This window comes from Thamnophis sirtalis, unplaced genomic scaffold (assembly GCF_051295495.1).
Source record: "Thamnophis sirtalis isolate CommonGarterSnake01/CBP01778 unplaced genomic scaffold, rThaSir2_p1.2 scaffold_5, whole genome shotgun sequence".
In the NCBI taxonomy this organism is placed as follows: Eukaryota; Metazoa; Chordata; class Lepidosauria; order Squamata; family Natricidae; genus Thamnophis; species Thamnophis sirtalis.
In genome coordinates, this window is record NW_028261385.1 from 17,613,995 (window position 1) to 17,635,256 (window position 21,262).

At 40.3% G+C, this 21,262-nt stretch overlaps 1 protein-coding gene across 1 annotated transcript in view; it reads right to left on the bottom strand.

The window, feature by feature from the left end:
• Positions 1-17,158, bottom strand: part of ATP8B1 (ATPase phospholipid transporting 8B1) — a 94,209-nt gene extending 77,051 nt beyond the window's left edge. The window contains exon 1 of the mRNA XM_087715354.1: positions 16,855-17,158. The gene's annotated coding sequence lies outside the window, so the exon portion shown is untranslated. The remainder of the gene's footprint in view (positions 1-16,854) is intronic.
• Between the last annotated feature and the right edge of the window lie 4,104 nt (positions 17,159-21,262).

The window sequence follows — 21,262 nt, forward strand, 5'->3', positions numbered from 1 at the left end:
TAGAATATAAAAGTAAAGGAGGGTGGAAAATTAAAATAAAACCTGAAGTTTCCTAAATCCTAATGATAATAAGTTTCCTTGTCACTAAACACCAAGGGAAACAGTCCTAATAGTACCTATCGTGCCTGCTGGGAGGGGACTTAATATAGCATCAAAGGTAAAAGTTCCCCCGCACATGCATGCTAGTCGTTCCCAACTCTAGGGGGTGTGTGTGCTAATCTGTGTTTCTAAGCCGAGGAGCCAGTGCTGTCCGAAGATGTCTCCATGGTCATGTGACTGGCATAACTAAATGTCAAAGGCACATGGAGCAATGTTACTTTCCAAAGGTGGTTCCTATTTTTCTACTTGCATTTTTACATGCTTTTGAACTGCTAGGTTGGCAGAAGCTGGGGCAAGTAACGGGAGCTCACTCCGTTACACAGCACTAGGGATTCGAACCACCGAACTGCTAACCTTTATGACTGAGAAGCTCAGCATCTTAGTCACTGAGCCATCCTTTATAGCATCAAAATAACTACATAAAATTTTTTGATGGCGCAGTTAATGAAACTATCTCCTTTATGACCGGAATGTAGTCATGCTGTGGTCCAGATTTGCCAACCTCGTAAATTCTTAAAGAATAAAAGAGGGGGATTTTATAACCTACTCATTATTATGAAGCATTTAAAATTAAAAAGATAGTAAACAGATACAGCTTGGACTTCACTCTGATAGATGTAATATGAAGAGGGAAGGGAAAGCAAGGCAGATACGTATATAGTAGGAAAAAAAGACTACATCTTTATATAATAAATTTAACATGCCATTTGAGAGGTGCAACGAAGTTTGGGAAAGTTTTTTGCTGTTAATCTGAAAGGGGTGCAGGTAGTCCTCAACTTACAACAGGTCATTTAGTGAACATTTAAAGTTACAGTGGCATTGAAAAAAGCGTCTTATGATTTTTTTTTTTTACACTTACAATCGTTACAGCATCAAAATTCAGATGCTTGGCAACTGACTCACATTTATGACAGTTGCAGTGTCCTGGGGTCATGTGATTCCCTTTTGCAACCATCAGACAAGCGAAGTCAATGGGGAAGCCAGATTCACTTAACAACCGTGTCACTCGTTTAACAAATGCAGTGATTCACTTAACAAAAGCGCCAAGAAACTGCGTAAAAAAGGGGACAAAATTCACTTAACAAATGTCTTGCTTGGCAACAGAAATGTTGGGATCAGTTGTGGCCATAAGTCGAGGACTTACGTGTATGTGTGCTTGCATGCGTGCATGTGTGTAGTTTCCTAAAATATTGAGCTATTTTTTAAAATAAAACTCTGGCAAACAGGAGAAATATACTTTAAAATTATATTGGATGAAATCCCATTTGGTTCATCTCATTCCATGCTTTGTTATGGCATAAGCCTGTTCAAAACCAGGCTGGGAAGAAATGGGCAAGCATGCATATGTGAAACGCCACTCACGAGCGGTGGGCAAGTGCATGCATGAACGTGAAGCTCCACTTGCACAAGTGGAGGGTGCTTGCACTCGTACGCACATTTGCCTGCCACTCACAGATTGCCCTGCCCCACCTCGGGCCGCCAAGCTGGAAAAGGCCTAAGGTAAAAACAGTATTAGAATCACAGAAATTATACTGCGGGGGGAAAAGCCACCAATTTTTAATCCATTTCATGCAGCGTACTCCTTCCTTAGGTTCAGATGACATGCTGGATCATGGCTATGCTAAGTAAGCCAAGGCAAACCATGTATTTAAATCCTCACGCATATACATAGTGTAAAAAAAAAAAACCTTTCCCAAACCTTGTTTACTTCTTCTAAGTGTTTCATCTTAACTACTATCTGGCCCTTATCCAAATTTTGACAATCTGCTAAGCAAGACCAACATGCAATGTGAAATGGCCATACTTTAGATTTCTCATACAGGTGATTAAGTATGCCTAACTCAGCTGAACGTTCCTAAAAGTAATTTATGGTAAAGAGATTTTTTTCCCACTAGAGCAAAATGAAACCAGCAATCAACAAAGTCTCTTCCGGTACACAATGTTTTTCCTCCCCCCCCCTCAAAAAAAAATCTGGGCAGGTACAAACTTTCCATGAGTAAATCATGGCAAATTGGTTTGACAAATTGATGTCTAAGATTTTTGACTTGTGAACACTGCAGAAGGCCAAAAAATGAACTAATATCTTTAAGCTCATATTCAGAAAGCTCATGCAAATCTTTTATAGCCAAGTAGAAAATACTTCTAAACCTAGTGTCACTTCCAGGTCAAGGTTTGAGATGAATAAAAAATACACTATGCTGTAAATCAGGAGTCCCCAACATTTTGGACCTCAGGGACCACTAAATTCATAATTTTAAATCCTGCAGACCACTAATATGATCAGCCTAATGACTGGCTGGCTGGGTGTGGCTAAGTGGTCATATGACTGGGCAGGCGTGGCTAACTTGATGTCACTCACATAAGTAAAATGTATGAATAAAGATTAACTTGTGATAGTTCCACACAATGTCTTCTAAGCTCCACGATGAATATAGATAAACTCCTGACCAAGGTCTATTAAAAATAATTCAGTCTCATAAATACCAGATCCAAACTAAACTCATATCACATTTATTAAAAAAAACTGTAAAAGAACAGAATATTATTAGGGAACTGAAAGCCAATAAATCATTTACCAACAAGGGTCACCTAGCAACATATCTTGGATGGTATGAACAGGACTGAGCTGATAACAATATATCAACACAGGTGGGTTTCACATAATTTTACCACCGGTTTGCTGTGCACCGAAACTCTGAGCGTTTGTGCCTTCTGCACATGCGCGCTGCCTTCCAACCATGCTCTTTGCTCACATGTGTGGCTTGCATGCATGTGCTCAGCTTAGAAAACGTGGCTAAATAGGATGACATACAGCCAGATCCCCATTACCAATTCACCCGAATACCACCACTGTATATCAATATATCTTATCTCATTTTAATGTGACATCAGATATAGTCTAAAAATGCTATGGTGTTGGTAGATAAAGGACAATGAAAACAGGTGTGCAAGCATGCACAAGTAACATTTAAAAGTTTTTCAGTCTAAATGTAGTGAAACACATAACATTTTGAACTTTACATGTCTTCACAAAAGCCATCTATTTTGGAGAATATGTGTGCCCATGTGTGAAGAGAGTGTCCTTGTAAGATGATTTATTGCATTATATAATATAGCAAGAATCTGCTTTATACACAAAAGTAAAATAAACAAAAAAGACTTTTAACAAGTTAGCTAAGAGTATTACTCAACAGTAGTACATACAATACGCAAGTAAAAATTTCAGTTAGAGAGTGTGCCTGGATGTGATGGTAGAATCATGTGCTAAGTTCATCATCACATCAGAATTATTTATTTGAATTTGGCTTAGTCAATCAAATGTTTCGATTCGGCAAACTGCAGTTGGGCAAATTATGGCTAACCTACAAGATTTGGCAATAAACTATCAAAGCACCAAAGTGCTTATGGCGCAGAAGTGGGTTTCTGCCGGTTCGCCCCGGATCGGGCGAACTGGTAGTGGCAGCACTGGGAGGCTCTGCCCACCAGCCCGGAATGCATGAGCGTATGAGCAAACCAGTAGTAAAATAAATGGAAACTTAATGATGTATCTACATTATATTCCCAGTGCACCTAAATAAATCAAAATAATAAACCTTGAGAAATCTCGAGACTGAATTTTCAGTCTTTATGCATGGATTCTTGTGATGCCAGATGCTCTCTCCTAATTTTTAGCATCCAAAAATATGAGATTACACTGCAGAATGCAGAAACTTGCTTAATGCAATAAATTTGAATTAAGGAACATATTAATTGGTTGATGGCATAATGCTTACCAATGGCACTGGAACAAACATTTAGAAGCAAAATTCAATTAATGCATCTCAACTCTCATAGATTTCAGGGTTTGAGGTTTTTTAAAAGATAGTCTCTACACAAGCCTGAACTACAGAACAAAGCATGATTGTGCATATGTTATTCCCTTTCATCCGTGCTTTTTTCAGAATTATTTTGCTGCTTTTTAAAACCCACTATAAAAGGATTTAACTTAGAAGTCATTCCAAAAGATAAACTGAAGATGGCTGCAGGAGATTTTTAAGTTAAATACACAGGCAGCCCTAGTAATATGGCTTTCAAACTCATATCTATTGCGGCCTCACAAACAATTCAGGCGGCACCAGAAATCCCAGATTAAACAAGGTAGGGAAAGTATGCAGACAGTAGCTTCTGGAATTCTTTCCAACCCCTTAATAGCAGGTCCCTTTGGCTCACATGACCAGGAGATCCAGGAAGGGGGAATCTAGAATGGAACAACTGACAAGTTCTTTGCCATCTGCTTCTCCATCGGAATTTCTTGGAGAAAAAATTCTAGATTTTAGTTCTTTGAAGCCCCTAATCAAATCCAGCCCATTTTAAACTTAATCTTTCCTTTCTTAGCTTCTCCCATCACACCAGGTATTCCTTAGTGTCATCTTATGGACAAACTAGTCTTTAGCGGGGGTGGGGTGGGGGGTGGGTTTGTATCATTCAGCTGAGCTAGCAAGAACAAGAGACTGAGCTGATTTAAGTATCCACCACGCAATACAAGCTTTGGACCAAAATAAAAATTCCCTTTTTATGACCCTGTAATCCCTTAATTCGGGATAGACCCGGGGCAACTGGATACAGCTGAGTGTTTACTAGCTGGATGGCCTTTGGAATTATCTAGGATTGAACTCTCAACCTCCCAAGCGGGAGGCAAGTATTTTCACCATTAGGCCATTGGTACAAATACTAGTGATGGTAGAAGGCAGCCCAGGTGACAACAGCGAACCAAACAATTTAAGAAATGAAAATTAGCAGCAATTGGAAAGGAAATGTGCCGACAGGCCACTAAATCTTCTAAAAGTTACTGGATTTCTACGAATTTGTTGTAGGAGGAGAACCAAGTTAGTTTAAAGTAGCCAAAAATCCAAAGGAGTTCAATAGTACTTTTTATAAATGATATATTTTATAAAAAGGCAAGAACTTTCATGAGCCATAGCACACATGTCACTCAATGCATCTAAATCAGCTCACAAAAGCTAATGTCATTTAATACAATTTGTTAGTTGGAAATGGTGCTACTAGATTCATTTAGATTTTCGGATCTCTATGATCAGTTATAGTTATCACTCTCAGAACCCAAAGAACAAGAAGCAACATAATCTCCACAATAGGCAGAGTAATGAAGAGCTAAGTAAAGTATGCTTAAAAATGCTGAGATGAGATTGTCAAGAATCCCATTTAAATGTCATCCGTTATTTTTCCATTTGAGAGGATGATAATATTGGTCTGCTTGAGTGAATGTTGTAAGATTTTCTTTCAGTGCATACGAAGTTCATTGGAATCTAGAAAGCAAATCAACTCCAAAGTAATACATTTTATGACAGAGATGACAAGCCTCTGTGCAGAGAATTGGAAAGACTGCTAACATTAGAGATTGTGTGTGTGCGTGCGCGCGTGTGTGTGAGTGTGCACTTTATTTACTATATATACTTTCTTTACTAGAATATCCCATAGACATATGAATAACTAAAGATAAATAAAACTCCTACATTTTCCAAAGACCCTGAAATATAAAGCCTTGGAAAACAGTCGCTTTGAAATTGAAAGTCTCACAATCACAACTTCAGAAGTCTCCATAACAGTGGTGAAATTCATTTTTTTTTTACTACCAGTTCTGTGGGCGTGGCTTGGTGGGCATGGCACGGGAAGGATACTGTAAAGTCTCCATTCCCTCCCCACTCCAGGGGGAAGGATATTATAAAATCTCCATTCCCACCCCACTCTTGGGCCAGCCAGAGGTGGTATTTGCCGATTCTCCGAACTACTCAAAATTTCTGCTACCAGTTCTCCAGAACCTGTCAGAACCTGCTGAATTTCACCCCTGCTCCTTAATATGGTAAAAATGATGAAACGGGTTTTGATTCTCTATCTGATTTATTGGATAGACTCTACTTGGTTGAAATGTTGTATATAAAATGATGGCCAATTGTACACATTCACTCTACCGGATCTACTTCCCATTATAATCTTGCTCTTAAGACATCAGAGTAAAACAAATCATGAATCAGTCATTCCTCACTTACCTTGCTTCTATATTTTTATGTCATATGTTTCGGCACATGAGAAGTGTCATTTTCCCCCAATGACTGGCGTTACAGGTCCATGAACGTGGCCTCATTCATTGTTTAGGAATTGCATAAACTATGACTAATTAGTAATTACTGTTTTCATGTGGAAAATTTGCTACTGCAAATCCAGGGATTTCTTCTTTCTTTTTTACAATGTATCCCATATGAAGTTTAATTAATTTGTCTCCTTTTCCCTCATCTAACTACCATAACTACCTACCATAATTTTACCTCTCACTATCAGGCCATCTGAAATTTGCTACAAGGTTCTAATCATGGGTTAATTTGGTCTAAAAATACTGCATTCATAGTTTTAACTAAGAGCTCACATGCATTATGTTATGGTGATGTGTGAACATAGTGTAACTGCTCTACAACATGCCATATCACAGTGGGGTGAGCTTGGCTGATCTTCCAAATACTAACCCGAGTTGGGGCTTGTTTCTAGAGATCATTATGCAATCCCAACACTAGGAAGTAAACGAAAAAGGCCAATTCTTTAGGGTGTAGAAATTTCACTAAAATGCAGTTAGTTTAGTTTAGTTTAGTTTAGTTTAGTTTAGTTTAGTTTAGTTTAGTTTAGTTTAGTTTAGTTTAGTTTAGTTTAGTTTAGTTTAGTTGGTCTTGTATGCCGCCCACTCCCGAAGGATTCCGGGCGGCTTACAATAAACAAGGGAAGGGGATAAATAGACAAAACAACACTTTAAAATACACAACATTCACAATTACCGTGGGGCTGGATATTTCACAAGCCCCCCGGCCTGCTGGAGCAGCCAGGACTTGCTGGAGCAGCCAGGACTCACTAAATATGAGCTTAAATATGTTAAAGTCCCTGAATATTAGATTCCAAGTTTACTACACTTAAAGCTAAGCGGTTTCCTTGTTTGTTTGTGCCTCAGAACGTTCATGATGGTGATTTGTTTCAATAGACCTTAATGAGCAAACCATTATCTTAGACTGTTAAACCAACTACCTTAATTTACATGTAATGCAAAGTTAGTTTATTTGTTTTTGGCTTAGTGTGATTCATCAATCCATTCATTTAGCGCAAAGTTTGAATCAGTCACTGAGGATGAAAAAAAATGAAAAACATAAGTAAACCATCAGTTTCATTCCATTCTTAAATCTTCAGAGACATCTGCTTAGTTATTTCTAGACCCCGATCACAAAGTAATGTAATAAGGAACGGTAAAAGTTGACTTCTGCGAAAGCCATTCACTCTCCACCTTTACAGTGGGGCAAAATTACAGTTGCTGTTGATTTCACACCGGAGAGCAGCAAAATATAGTGGAAAAGTTAATAGTTTTTAAAACTGTCTTTAACAGTTAGCACTTTTTTAAAACAAGGGATTGTTGCCCTTAAATACTCTTAATTAAAACATACTCTTTAGAGCAGTGTTTCTCAACCTTGGCAACTTGAAGATGTCTGGACTTCAACGCGGATGCTGGCTGGGGAATTCTGGGAGTTGAAGTCCAGACATCTTCAAGTTGCCAAGGTTGAGAAACACTGCTTTAGAGTAAAGCCATTTAAAGTCCTGGTCTTATGGTAAGAATCCATACTGTAGCAAAATAAGCCATTTTCCCGGGTTGCGATTCCTCTTAACCTACCTAATTGAAGAGTTTTGCAAATGGAAATAGTCCTTGGCTTACAACCACAACTGGGACCAGAAAATTTGTTGTTAATCAGTGCAGTCACTAAAGGAGGCATCACGTGACCGCTCCCAATATTATTACCTTTTTCCCCATGGTAATTAAGACAGAGATCAGAGGAACGTGATTTGAGATCTTTGATTTTGATTTTTGATTTTGATTTTGCTTGTTGGAGGCCAGCACAAATGGTGATCACATGATCCCAGGATGCTGAAACCATTGCTAACACATGTCAATTGCCAGATACCTGAATCAAGATCATTTGACCACAGGGACTCTGCGGCAGTCATAAGTGTGAGGATTGGTCTTAAGTCACTTTTTTCAACGCTGTTATAACGTTTGCTAATGAATGGTTGTAAGTTGAGGATTATCTGTAATTATTTCCTTCCATGTAGAAATGGTTCAGTTGTGTTCAATGCCCCAAATGATGTCATTTACCCTATCCATTTGAACTTTCAAGGAACTATTTGTTCCATCGTGTTCCTTTTACACTGTGTAAAAGAAAACTTATGCAATTGGCATTACTTCCTGGTCTACTAAGGCTGTAGTTACACATACACACATATATACTGTACAAGCTTACCCCTCAAAACTACACTGTATATAAAATCCATTAAAGACTAGAAACCTATTTTCATGTTATAAACAAGTTGATTAGATCAAAACACAAACTGGTGATTTATCTTTTTCCAAGACACAGTTTTGATTCAATATATTTACATTACTTTATAAGCTGAAATTGGTCTACTCAAAGAGCATCGCTTGATTTATTTCACCCCTAGTAAACAGATTATTTCTCCTACATACAGTTTACAACAGTTTATTTTGCAAAAACAAAATTCCCTGTCTGGTAGAAAATCTACTTTATTATCATGAGTCATGTAAAGAATTCTAGATCTGACTTCCATTGTTGGCAAAACCTCTCAGATTTCTGCTCAAACACACCTCAAATTCTACATTCAAGGTAAACTGAATGTAGTTGGACACAATTCTTGTCTATTGCAGTTTTCTTAGGTGATCCAATTTCCAATTTAATCCTTTGCATGCTTATTACAAGTCCTGTGTTAATTTGAAATACTTACAGGTGTACATATTTGTGATTTCACTTTTACTGACTGAATATACATAAAGTGCTTAAATGTGGAAGAAACATTCATGTCATCCTTCCACTACTGTAGTTTCTTCTATTTTGTTTCCATTGCCACAAAATAAGTAATTGTGCGATAAATTGATGTTTTTTAAACCAGGACAATGAGCCAAGGGACAAACTCATATCAATGTCCTTTAGTTACACAGGCAAAACTTACTGCTTGTTCTGAGACCATAAGCACAAGGGAATTAATGTAGAATAGGCTGGAAACACAGTACAGACTATTCAGAGACAGTAAATTGTTCATACTCTTTGATGTTATGACTACTGTAAATTTTCTAGCAGAAATATTATCCAAAGATGGAGAAGAATCTGATTAATTTTGAAAAACATTAAGTAGAGTCAGAGCTAGTTAGTATACCATGTTTCTCTGACCCTGTCTTATTTTCTTTTCACCCCCAAAATGAGCACTTGGTCTTATTTTTGGGGACATCTTATTATTTTTGAGGTACAGAAGGCGGTGAGCATGGTCACCTCATGGCTACTGTTGTGTTGCAATATTTTCGAGGAGGGCTTATTTTGGGGGGAGGGCTTATTTTAGCGCATGCGCTCAAAAGCCCAATTGGGCTTATTATCCCGGTAGGTCTAATTTTCAGGGAAACAGGGTATTAGGATAGGAGAGTACTAGGAAATCTCAAGATAAGGGAGGGACCCTTAAAGGTAATGACAGACCGTTTCTATATCGCTGCTAAGAAATCAGCCTGGTTCTAAGCATCCAATGCTTTTAGAAAATGTTCCTCAATTCAATTCAACTGTAACATGCTAAAAATTGACATGATGTGGTTAAACTTTGATCTAATTTGTTATCCAATGTAGCCTTTAATTAAAGTCAATTAGCCTGGGTGCTTTAAAAAAAAACACTGCTACAAGCTATGCTTACTTATGGAAACAAAACATGAACTGTGCCAGTCCCAACATGTTTACTATGTAATTTTTCCTAAAGAAAAAAAAATTAAATTTTCTTTGTTTTAACACCAAGGTGCCAACAGCAACACTGTGAGAGACAGGGCTGAAAGTCACAATTTCACCAACCCAGATAACGTCTAATTGTTGTTTAATGGAAAACAACCTTCTCTTACTTCTAAAAAAATTATATTTACTTGCCATATCTAACATGGAAAAATCTGAATCTCTGGGTAAATAGTGTACATATTTGAAGAAGGTCATACTGAATTCTGGACGAAACAGTGGTATATCCAGACCAACCTCACTTTCCGAGTCTAGTTGGAACTTGCTGAAATTCCTGCTCTGGTGTGAATCACCAACAGATATCTCTTGGGCTAAGCAACATAGACCAGGAAAGGATTTCTAAACCAATCTTCCTGAACACCTATTTTAGTCCTGTAATAAAAAGCTTAAATTCCCATTATTCATCCATGAAAAAAATCATTGTTTACTGAATAAGGCATCTTTGGCTGTGTTCCTACAATACAAAGCCACACAAAGTAGCTAAATGTATGCAAATGGAACAAATCATATTATGTCTTAGAATGAAGGCAATCATTCTTCTTAATTGTGCTTATTCACAAATAATTGTATAACGTGGGTGAATGCAAAGGTAGAATACACACCTCCGCACTCAAGAACAGCCCTGCAGCAAAAATTTGAAGTGTCAAGCGATCCTGCCTGAGGTTTCAGCAACTCCACCCATTCTTCCTCACCTTGCAAAATTTAACCAGCCAGCAAAGGATCTAGAGCAGGGATGTCAAACTCGATTTCATTAAGGGCTGCATCAGCGGGCCGGAGTGGGTATGGCCAGGATGGATGTAGCCAGCTTGACGTCACTCGTGTTGGGGGTGCCTGTAGTGGCCCGAGCCCTCTGCCAGAGAAAATGGCCTCCTGAGCTCCGTTTTTGGATGTGACGGCCGCCTGCAACCGTCTGCCAGCGAAAACGCGGCCTCCCAAGCTCTGTTTTGCTGGCAGAGGCACTGCAGGCCAGCCCTTCGCTGTTTCCAGGATGGCCCCAAAGGCCAAATCTAAGCGCCCTGTGGGCCGAATCTGCCCTTCTGGCCTTGAGATTGACACTCTTGATATAGAGGCTAAATCTTATGATGAATGGTTGAAGGAGCTAGGCATGTGTTAAAGTCTAGCAACTTTTAAGACTTGTAGACTTCAACTCCCAGAATTCTCCATAATTCTGGGAGTTGAAGTCCATAAGTCTTAAAGTTGCCAAGTTTGAAGACCTCTGGATTAGGGGGACATGATAACTATCTTCCAATGCTTGAGGGGCTGTCACAAAGGACTGACATATTCTGCACAGCATTTGAGGACAGGAGAATAATGGTGGAAGCTAATTAAAGAGAAATCTAACTTAGAAGTAAGGAGAAAATTTCTGATATGAGAGCAATTAATCAAAGAGCTTGCTGCCTGGAGTTATGGGTCACTGGAGGTTTTCAAAAACAGACTGCACATCCATTTGAGTGGGATGATATAAGGCCCATGATGACTTGAGCAGGGATTTGGACTAGAAGACCTCTGAGGTCCCTTCTACCTTATGAATGTTTTTGTTTTCCCCAGGAAATTGCCACCGTGGGAGGGAATGAAAGGTCACTCAGGTCTACTGATTGTGCAAATGTGCATGACTACTGTTATTTTGTTATTATTATTTTTTGTTATTTATTGGACATTTATAGGCCGCCCTTTTCCCTGAGGGGACTCAGGGCGGCTTACAATCAAAAAGGAAAGGGAGTGTAGGACAATACAAAAAGAAATGTGAACAAAAGTAAATTAAACAGTAAAACTCAACATTCACTCAGCATTCGGGAGGGGCGAAAGTAGACTTATCCCCAGGCCTGACGGGCTAGCCAGTTCTTGAGGGCTGTGCGGAAGGCCTGGACGGTGGTGAGGGTACGAATCTCCACGGGGAGATTGTTCCATAGTGTCGGAGCCGCAACAGAGAAGGCTCTCCTCCGAGTAGTCGCCAGTCGGCACTGACTGGCGGATGGAATACGGAGGAGGCCAACTCTATGCGATCTGAAAATAGGGGGAAAACAACTGAATTTGAATAATATTGTAGCTATTGTTTTGAATGTAGAATTTACTTTTTAGAATGCAGCAGTAAGGTAAAAATGACTTTTAACAATATGCTACTTAGAAAGTTTCTAATGCTATTCTTTCATGACTTCTACTCACAAAATTTTTAACTGAACACAATCAAAACATAAAAGGTTCAGCTAATAAAACCAGTAATTAAAAAAACCACTGTGGATTAATTCATTAAACAAAGGACTGGGGGGGGGGAGAGATGAGAGGATATTTTTCATTGAGCCCCAAGAACAGAGCTTTGTGCATCCTTGAAATTTTTAAGAGGTACCGTATATATTATTAAGATTGTGTTTCCCTTGCTTGAATGATTCAATTGTAAAAAACAGTTATTATCTGAAACAAAAGCACCATTTTATCACATAAATTTTCCACAACAATTACAATTTTAATTTCTCCCATCTTAACATATCCTCCTTAATTTTGTTCTATGTCTTAACTTTGAAATTGCTTCAAAACGAGATGTGTAAAATGTGTAAAATGTGTAAAATGTGTAAAATGTGTAAAATGTGTAAAATGTGTAAAATGTGTAAAATGTGTAAAATGTGTAAAATGTGTAAAATGTGTAAAATGTGTAAAATGTGTAAAATGTGTAAAATGTGTAAAATATAATAATATAAAATAATAATATAAAATAATAATATAAAATAATAATATAAAATAATAATATAAAATAATAATATAAAATAATAATATAAAATAATAATATAAAATAATAATATAAAATAATAATATAAAATAATAATATAAAATAATAATATAAAATAATAATATAAAATAATAATATAAAATAATAATATAAAATAATAATATAAAATAATAATATAAAATAATAATATAAAATAATATAAAATCTTGAAGAAGTATACAATTCAAACTTTTCATACTAACAACCAACAATTTCTTTTTGGAATTGTATGTGAGGATACAATTCAAGAGAAAGCTCAAAAGCCAATTGTTTATATATTTTTTCATCTTTTCTTTTTCTTATCTTCTTTTTTCTTGGTGCCTTTTTTTCTGTTCAACATTTGCTATATTTTTTCTTTTGATGTATTTCATATTATATACGCAAACTATTTTAATACAAACTATTAAAAGCAAAGATTTGTTTGCCAAATATGCTAACTTACTGTTGTTAGCTATACCCTATTATTATATTCACCTAACTGGGTCCCCACAGCCTACTGAGCCATAAACTAACCAATTAGTTTCAAATAGTATAATGAATGAACCTCAAACCATGCAACCATACAGTGTCATATGGATTCAACCTAAGTGTGAAAAACTCAAAAGCAATGGGCAAAAATGTATTGGTGCTCTTAATTCAACTGAATAATAATAAATCTCTTTGGAATATCTCCAAAATCACTTGCACAACCTCTGCACAATTTTAAGATTGATTCCCAACAGAAAGCCAAATTGTTCACTGAACGCCCAAACATAGGAAGACCTATAAATGAAACCACAAAAAGGTGCTAGGCTTTAAACTACCATGTCAGCAACAGACAATCCCAAATAGGATTCGCACCTCACACGGCGTCTGCCAGGACTCTGTATAAGTGGGGCATAGTATTCCACCCTCAGTGTAACTGGGGGGTCCCACGTCAAACTGTAGATCACAATGTAACCGGCTGAAGGCATATATCTTCATCTGATTTTTTAAAAAAATATCAATAATACTGCATTTCAATATCTTAAAAGGTTTGAATCATGGAAACTGGACCAAAGTTTATTAAAACTGAGTTGTTTTGTTACTCATACGAGTAACTTGTTCAGTCACAATGAAGATTTGGGTAGGCAGAGAGTCAGATAGTTGTTGGAAAGAACTGACTCTTTCCATATAGACTGCAGGGGGTTTCTCCCCAAAATGAAAAGCAACATGTAAATCGCCCAATATGCTAATCCACTGTTAGCTAAATCCTAAAATTATATTCATCTGACTGGGTCCCCACAGCCCAGTGAATCATAAACTAATTATACCAACTAGTTGCTGTGCTTCAGTGGAAAGATGGCCTAGAGTCCTAGATAATGGTATTTGAACATACATCTTTTTAACACTCCATAAGCAATTCCATCAAAACATTGACCTACAACCAGCCTACGAACCTTCAGAATCCAAATCAACCACACAGCCAATCAGAGACAGACCGACTCTCAACCAACCCATTCAAGCCCACAGCCCATCTCCCAATGAACCTGACCTAATGTATCCACATCACAAGACCCTCACTGATGACTCACAGTTGACCCATCACAAGAATTTCACTTGATATACCCACACCTGAAACCCTTATAAACAACAACAGCGACATCCTCTAAATTCCACTGAAGTTGTTACCCAACCTGGTAATGTAATGTTCGGAAACCAACCCACAAACTCAGAGAATGAACCTTCACCCTCATCTTTTTAGCGTCTATATATTATTGGGTTTTACACTAGGTGAAATGTTAGTACCATATATATTGCTAGTCCATGCATGATATTTCTTTGATATGCCATATGCTGAATAAACAAATCAGTGGTGGGTTTCTATTTTCTTTACTACTGGTTCGCTCGGGCGCTCAGGCACTCTCACACATGCGTCTGGGTGGGTGGTCGGAGACTCCCACCATTGCCACTACTGCTTCACCCGATCCGGGCTCAACCAGGAGCAATCCACCTCTGAAACAAATCTCCCAAATTCCCAGAGTCTGGATTGTTTGCAAGGCCTTTAAAGACTTAGGTTTTCCAACTGGGCCTGGAGATCTAGATGAATGGAAGGAGTGTGTTGATTTCTTGAAGCTGGTTCTGCTTTTTACGTTGGCGGTGGTGGATTATATGCGTGACATAGTTTTTATTGTCCTATGGGTTTTTATGCTGTTTATAACTGTGTTAACTTCCCAATGTAATGAATTTAAGATGAGTGGCCATATAAGTTGAAATAATAAAAATAAAGTTTTGCTCACTAAAAACAAAGGATATGAAAATTACAATATTTGAGGAGTTCAAGAAACACGGATCCTTGTTCAACTGCTGGATTAGAAAGTAGGGACAACATTCTTGCTCATTTCTGATTTCGTCAAGTATTGGAGAAGCACAGGATACTTCAGTACAGGTAGTCCTTGACTTAGAACAGTTCATTTACTGATCATTCAAAATTACACTGAAAAATGTGACTTATGGCTGTTTATCACAGTTATGACCTTTGCAGCATCCCCATGGTCATATGATCAAAGTTCAGATGCTTGGCAATGGGTTCAGATTTATGAGCATTGCAGTGTCCCAAGGTTAGGAGATCACCATTTGCAACTTTCTCATAAGCTAAGTCAATGATGAAGCCAAATTCACTTAATAATTGGGTTTCTAACTTATCAACTGCAGTGATTCATTTAAAAACTGTGGCAAGAAAGGTCATAAAACTCACTTAACAGATGGCCCAATTGTGGCCATAAGTGGAGGACTATGTTATATAGATTGTTTTACTGCCACACATTCAAGCAAAGATGGTGTGCCAAGTCAAAATCCTTCCAAGATACTCTATCCCAGTAGTTACCAACCATTGGTCCGTGGACCACTGATGGTCTGCGAGAAAATTTTGGTGGTCTACAGAAAAATTATTTGCATTTTTTATATTGCACTAAATACTATTTATCTTTTTTAAAAATTCATATTCGTGGAATTTAAAGTTATCAATTTAGTGATCCCCAAAGTCTGAAAGGTTGGTGACGTCACTGCTCTATCCCAAAATTATTTACGCATTACACTTTCAACTATTTGACAACCTTTTTTTCTTTTTCTGCCTTTTGTTTTTAAAAAGGCAAATAATTTCCTAACTGCAATAACAGTTTCTGCCCCATCTTTAACAAGCCTCCTTTAAGCCAATACCAACAAGGATCTTATTCAGAAACATAAGACACTTTTCACCATTAGAAGCCCATCTGCCTGTGAGCTGTCAATCCACCTAATGACAGGAATAAGAAAACAGCAGCCAGAGGTATCCTCAAGCCTGAAGACGGAAAAGATCCATCTGAGAAATTATAAATTGTGTGTGTCTGTATGTGTCTGTGTCTGTGTGCCTGTCTAGCTATCTGTCTATTTGAGGTACCTATCTATCTATTTCTATCTATCTATCTATCTATCTATCTATCTATCTATCTATCTATCTATCTATCTATCTATCTATCTATCTATCTATCTATCTATCTATCTGCCTAGCTATCTACCTATCTATCTATCTGACATTTGCAAATGGCAAAACTTCGAGAAAACAAGTTGATCACTAGATTATATATTAAAGGGAAGGAGAGCAAATCAGAGCCAGAATATAATGTGGTTTATTCCTTTCACACACGCACACTTATCTGCACTTACCACAAAGCTACTAGTTCATGGCCAAACGACAAGTTCTTTATCACCTGTTGCAATGGCCAGCACAAGGGGCACAATTTTGCCTGCACAAATCCAAGCCAACTACCCCAAAACGGGACAAAAACATTATCCGTACCAAAGATCCGGGTAGAAGGAAGCAGGAAGGGGGGGGGACATTCAGCAACCCCCTCAAGTCAGTCTCTGATTCCCCTTTGGCTGCCAAGCCCCCCTCGGTAACTTGGTGCCAGACGCTTCCCTAATAACGCCAATCACACTGAGGGCAGCGGGGAAGGTGGGATTTGTAGTCTACTCTGGCGACAGGTCCATCTGGAGAAACGGAGCGCGACCGCAGGGCAGCGGCGCGTTTAGCGGACTGTCAGGGGAGAACAAAGCCTTCCAAGGGCTTCCCTCCCCGCCCGATCCGCTGCACCCTTCCTCCCGCCCCAACCCCTCAGCCCGCGTCCCTTCGCTTACCACCCCCGGCGCCTCCAAGCCGAACCCCCCTCTGCGACCGTCGCTCAGTTGGCTTTCATGCTCTTTATTTCATGCGCGCTCCCTCGCTCTCTCTCCCCGGCCACCAGCGGCTGCACAGCCGGCGGAGTTGACGAACAAGTTTCCCAACTTTCCTCTCCTCCTCCTCCTCCTCCTCCTCGTTCTTTCGTTTCCTCGCGCAAGAGGTTCGCCTTCGCCGCCGCAGGAGAAACCCGGGAGGCGGGTAGAGGCGAAGCGAGCGCGGAGACAGGTCCAGGTTTTGGACACCCCGGGAGAAGGAAGGAAGGAAGGAAGGAAACACACAAGCACACATACACGCGCGCACACCCCTCCCTCGACGTCCCTCCCCGGCACCTGTGACAAGCAAAAGCCCACCCCTTGCCAGGAACCGCCCACGTGACTCGCTCAGGTAGCGGGGTGCGCCGCCCCCTTGCCTCGCCTCGTCTCGCCGCGCCTCGCCCCGAGAGAGCAGCTCTGGCCTCTGAGAGGAGAGCGGCCGTGGGAGGCAGGCGCGCGCGCCGTGAGGAAGGAAGGAGGGAGGGGGGTGGGCCGCAAGGGAACAGGTGCGAAAAAGCGCCACTGGCACGCGCCCGCACCTGGCGAGCCGGGGGACTCTCAGGAGCGCGCTTGCGCGGTGGGGGGGGGATTGGGGATGGAGGAGGGAGGAGAGGAAACCTATTAATTTGGGGCCGCTGAGGAGAATCTCAGGTGTGTCCTATTCTTTCTCCCGCGCGCTCTTCACGCGCCAGTAGCGACTTAACGGGATCCTAATGGGGAAGGGACTCAGTGGCTAAGATGCTGAACTCGTCAGTCAGAAAGGTTGGCAGTTTGCCAGTTCGAATTCCTAGCGCCCTAACGGAGCGAGCTCTCAGCAGTTAGAAAGCATGTAAAATGCAAGTAGAAAAATAGGGACCATCTTTGGTTAGGTTAGGTTAGGTTAGGTTAAGTTTATTTATAGGCCGCCCTTTTCCCTGAGGGGACTCAGGGCGGCTTACAATTTATATAGGAAGGGGAAACATACAGTGACATATAGGACAATACATAATTAAAAGAGTAAAGCAACATTCATTCAACATTCGGGCGGGGATGGATTATAATCTTTACCCCCAGGCCTGACGGGATAGCCAGGTCTTGAGGGCTGTGCGGAAGGTCTGGAGGGTGGTGAGGGTACGAATCTCCATGGGTGGGAAGGTAACAGTCATGCCGGCCACATGACCACGAGGACATCTTCGGACAGCGCTGGCTGGCTCTTTGGTTTGGAAACAGAGAGGAGCACGGTCCCCTAGAGGGGAACGACTAGTACATTTGTGCAAGGGGGAACCTTTACCTTTTAATGGGGAAGGTGAGAAATGAAAAGACCGAAACTTTTTGAAAAATGTGGCAAAGTATTAACTGGGATGCCTAGAAGAATATAAGCCATTGTGCTGCTTTTTCCTCCTCTCTGTTCCTTTTTTCTGATTTGGGATCCATTTGTGAAAACTGATGAACTGATTTTATCTACTTTCTCCACTCTGTCTTCTAAGGGTGAACCCTGTCTAAGGATGAACTAATGGGCTAATTTGAATGGCTGCTGCTGCTGTTATCTACAAGCCTAGTCTTTGTGGTTCAGAAAATACTGCCACAAAGTGTGGGAGTTGCTTATCGTGGCTTGACGAATAAATCAAAGCTACAAGTCCTAAACCATGTACTCAAGTAACCTGGCAAGATCATTTGGGGCTTTAGAAAACTTTAGAAGATTGCTTCTCTTTCATCTCTTAAGGGAAGCAATCATACAAGCTGCTTCCAGAAACAATGCAGGCAGCCCCTCTGCTTTTAAAGAGCAGTTTACCAAATAGTTTCCTTGTGCAAAATATCTTCAACGAAACCAACAGACTGTAGAAACTTCTGCTTAATGGAAGCTTTAGGGTGAAGCACTTCAGGGAGTGAATTGTCTAGAAAGCATACTAAAAAGCAGAGACATCACCCTGCCAACAAAAGTGTGTAGAGTCAAGGCTATGGTTTTCCCAGTTGCAATGAATGGCTGTGAAAGTTGGACTATAAGAAAGGTTGAGTGCCAAAGAATTGAGGCCTTTGAACTCTGGTGCTGGAGAAGACTCCTGCGAGTCCCTTGGACTGCAAGGCGATCCAACCGGTCAGTCCTAGAGGAGATTAGGGTTGAAGAGGAAATTCAAGTACTTTGGCCACCTAATGAGAAGGAAGGACTCACTGGAGAAGAGCCTCATGCTGGGAGTGATTGAGGGCAAAAGACGATAGAGAATGAGGTGGTTGGATGGAGTTATCAAAGCAGTCGGCATGAGCTTAAATGGACTCCAGAGGATGGTAGAGGACAGGAAGGCCTGGAGGAACCTTGTCCATGGGGTTGCAATGGGTCGGACAAGACTTCATAACTGACAACAACAACTTCAGGGAGTAAGTTGTAGCCACTTTTCACATCCTACAGGTCAAAAGTGGACAAACCACGATACAGTTTGCCTTAGTACAATGTGAAGAAGTTAAGCTACTCAGGCAGAATAAATTCAGGTCAGTGGTTTTTCCAAACAATCATTTATTGTGTTATCTATACAAAATGATTCATGATAATAATGTCATTGCTTGATCCTAATTCCACATTGATCTTCTCTCTCTGCTTGAAAAGTCTTCATTGCCGTAGATCTGGGTACTATCACTTCACTTTCTTCTAGTTCTGAATAGAGATGGTGGGAGAGGAGAAAACCCAAGGCATGAATGAGCCTGATAGTGGATAACAAGTAGTCCTTGGCTTATGACCACAATTTGGACAAAAATTTCCATTGTTAAGCAAGGCAGTTAAGTGATTTGTGGCCAATTATATGATCTGTTTTACTATTATTAAGTGAATCACTACAGTTATTAAATGAATGATTTGGTCATTAAGCCAATCCAGCTTCCGCCCCTTGACCGTGTCAGAAGCCAGTCGGGAAAGTTACGAGTGATGATCACATGACCCTGGGATGCTATAACCATTGTAAATTCATGCCAGTTGCCAAGTGCCTGAATTTTGAACACATGACCTTGGGGATGCTGCAACTTAGGACCAGTCATAGGTTACACTTTTTGTTGCAAGGTGAATAGTGGCTAAACAAATGGTTGTAAGTTGAGGAGTACCAGTATTGTTTATAGTGGACCTGGAATATCACAGAATAACGGAGTTGGAAGAGACCTTGGAGATCTTCTAGTCCAACCCTCTACTCAGGCAGAAAATCCTATATCAGTGATGGCAAACCTTTTTTGGCTCGTGTGCCAAAAGTGGGGGGAGCGCTGAAGCCTCCGGAGTGCAAAAAACCAACCCTGTGGGCAAACCGGAAGTCACGTCTGGTTTGTCCATAGGGCCGGTTTTAGCCCTCCGGAGCTTTCAGGAGCTGTCCAGAGGCTTCCCTGAAGGCTCCGGAGGACAAAAAACAGCCCTACGGATAAACCAGAAGTTTCGGTTTGCTTGTAGAGTCATTTTTTGCCCTCCAGAGCCTTCAGCGAAGCCTCCGGAAGGCCCCTGAAGGCTCCGGAGGGCTAAAGCCAGTCCTACAAGCAAACTGGTTTGTCCATAGGGCCGGTTTTATCCCTCCGGAGCCTTCAGGGGCCTTCCGGAGACTTCCATGAAGGCTCGGGAGGATGAAAAATTCCATTCCTGAACTTCTGATTTGCCCATAGGGCCTGGTTTTTGCGCTCCGGAAGCTTCAGGGAAGCTCTTGAAGCCTCCGGAGGGCTCCGGGGGTGCGGGGAGGCTGTTTTCACCCTCCAAAGGGTCCTATAAAGCCTCTGGAGCCTGGGGAGGGTGAAAAATGTCCTCAAAAAAAGGCTGAAGTCAGCTGGCCAGCATACACATCAACGCTCATGTGCCCTGACAAATGGCTCCACATGCCACCTGTGGCATGCGTGCCATAGGTTTGCCATCTTGGTCCTATACCATTTTAAACAAATGGTTATCCAGTCTTTTCTTAAAAACCTCCAGTGATGGAGTACCCATAACTGCTGGAAGCAAATCCTTCCACTGATTAATTGTTCTAGGAACTAATTAGGAACTAATTTCTCCGTAGTTATAGGTTGCTTTTTTCCTTGATTAGTTTCCATCCATTGTTTCTTGTCCTACCTTCAGGTGCTCTGGAGAATAGGTTGATGATCCCCTCTTCTTTCTGGCAGCCCCTTAGTTAACATAATTTGATATTGTAATTGTAACATATATATGTTAAACTTTTGGCAGTTTCACCAAGCTAACTTGGAACGAATCGTACATTGCATCCAAACTATCGAGGCTTTTTTTTAAAATTCTTGAGGTGAATTTAAAATGTGAGTCAGCAATGGTATGCGTTGCAGACATAGAAAAACAAAACAAAAGCAATATAAATCAAGTTCAGAAGCATGGCTACAAATACTCCCT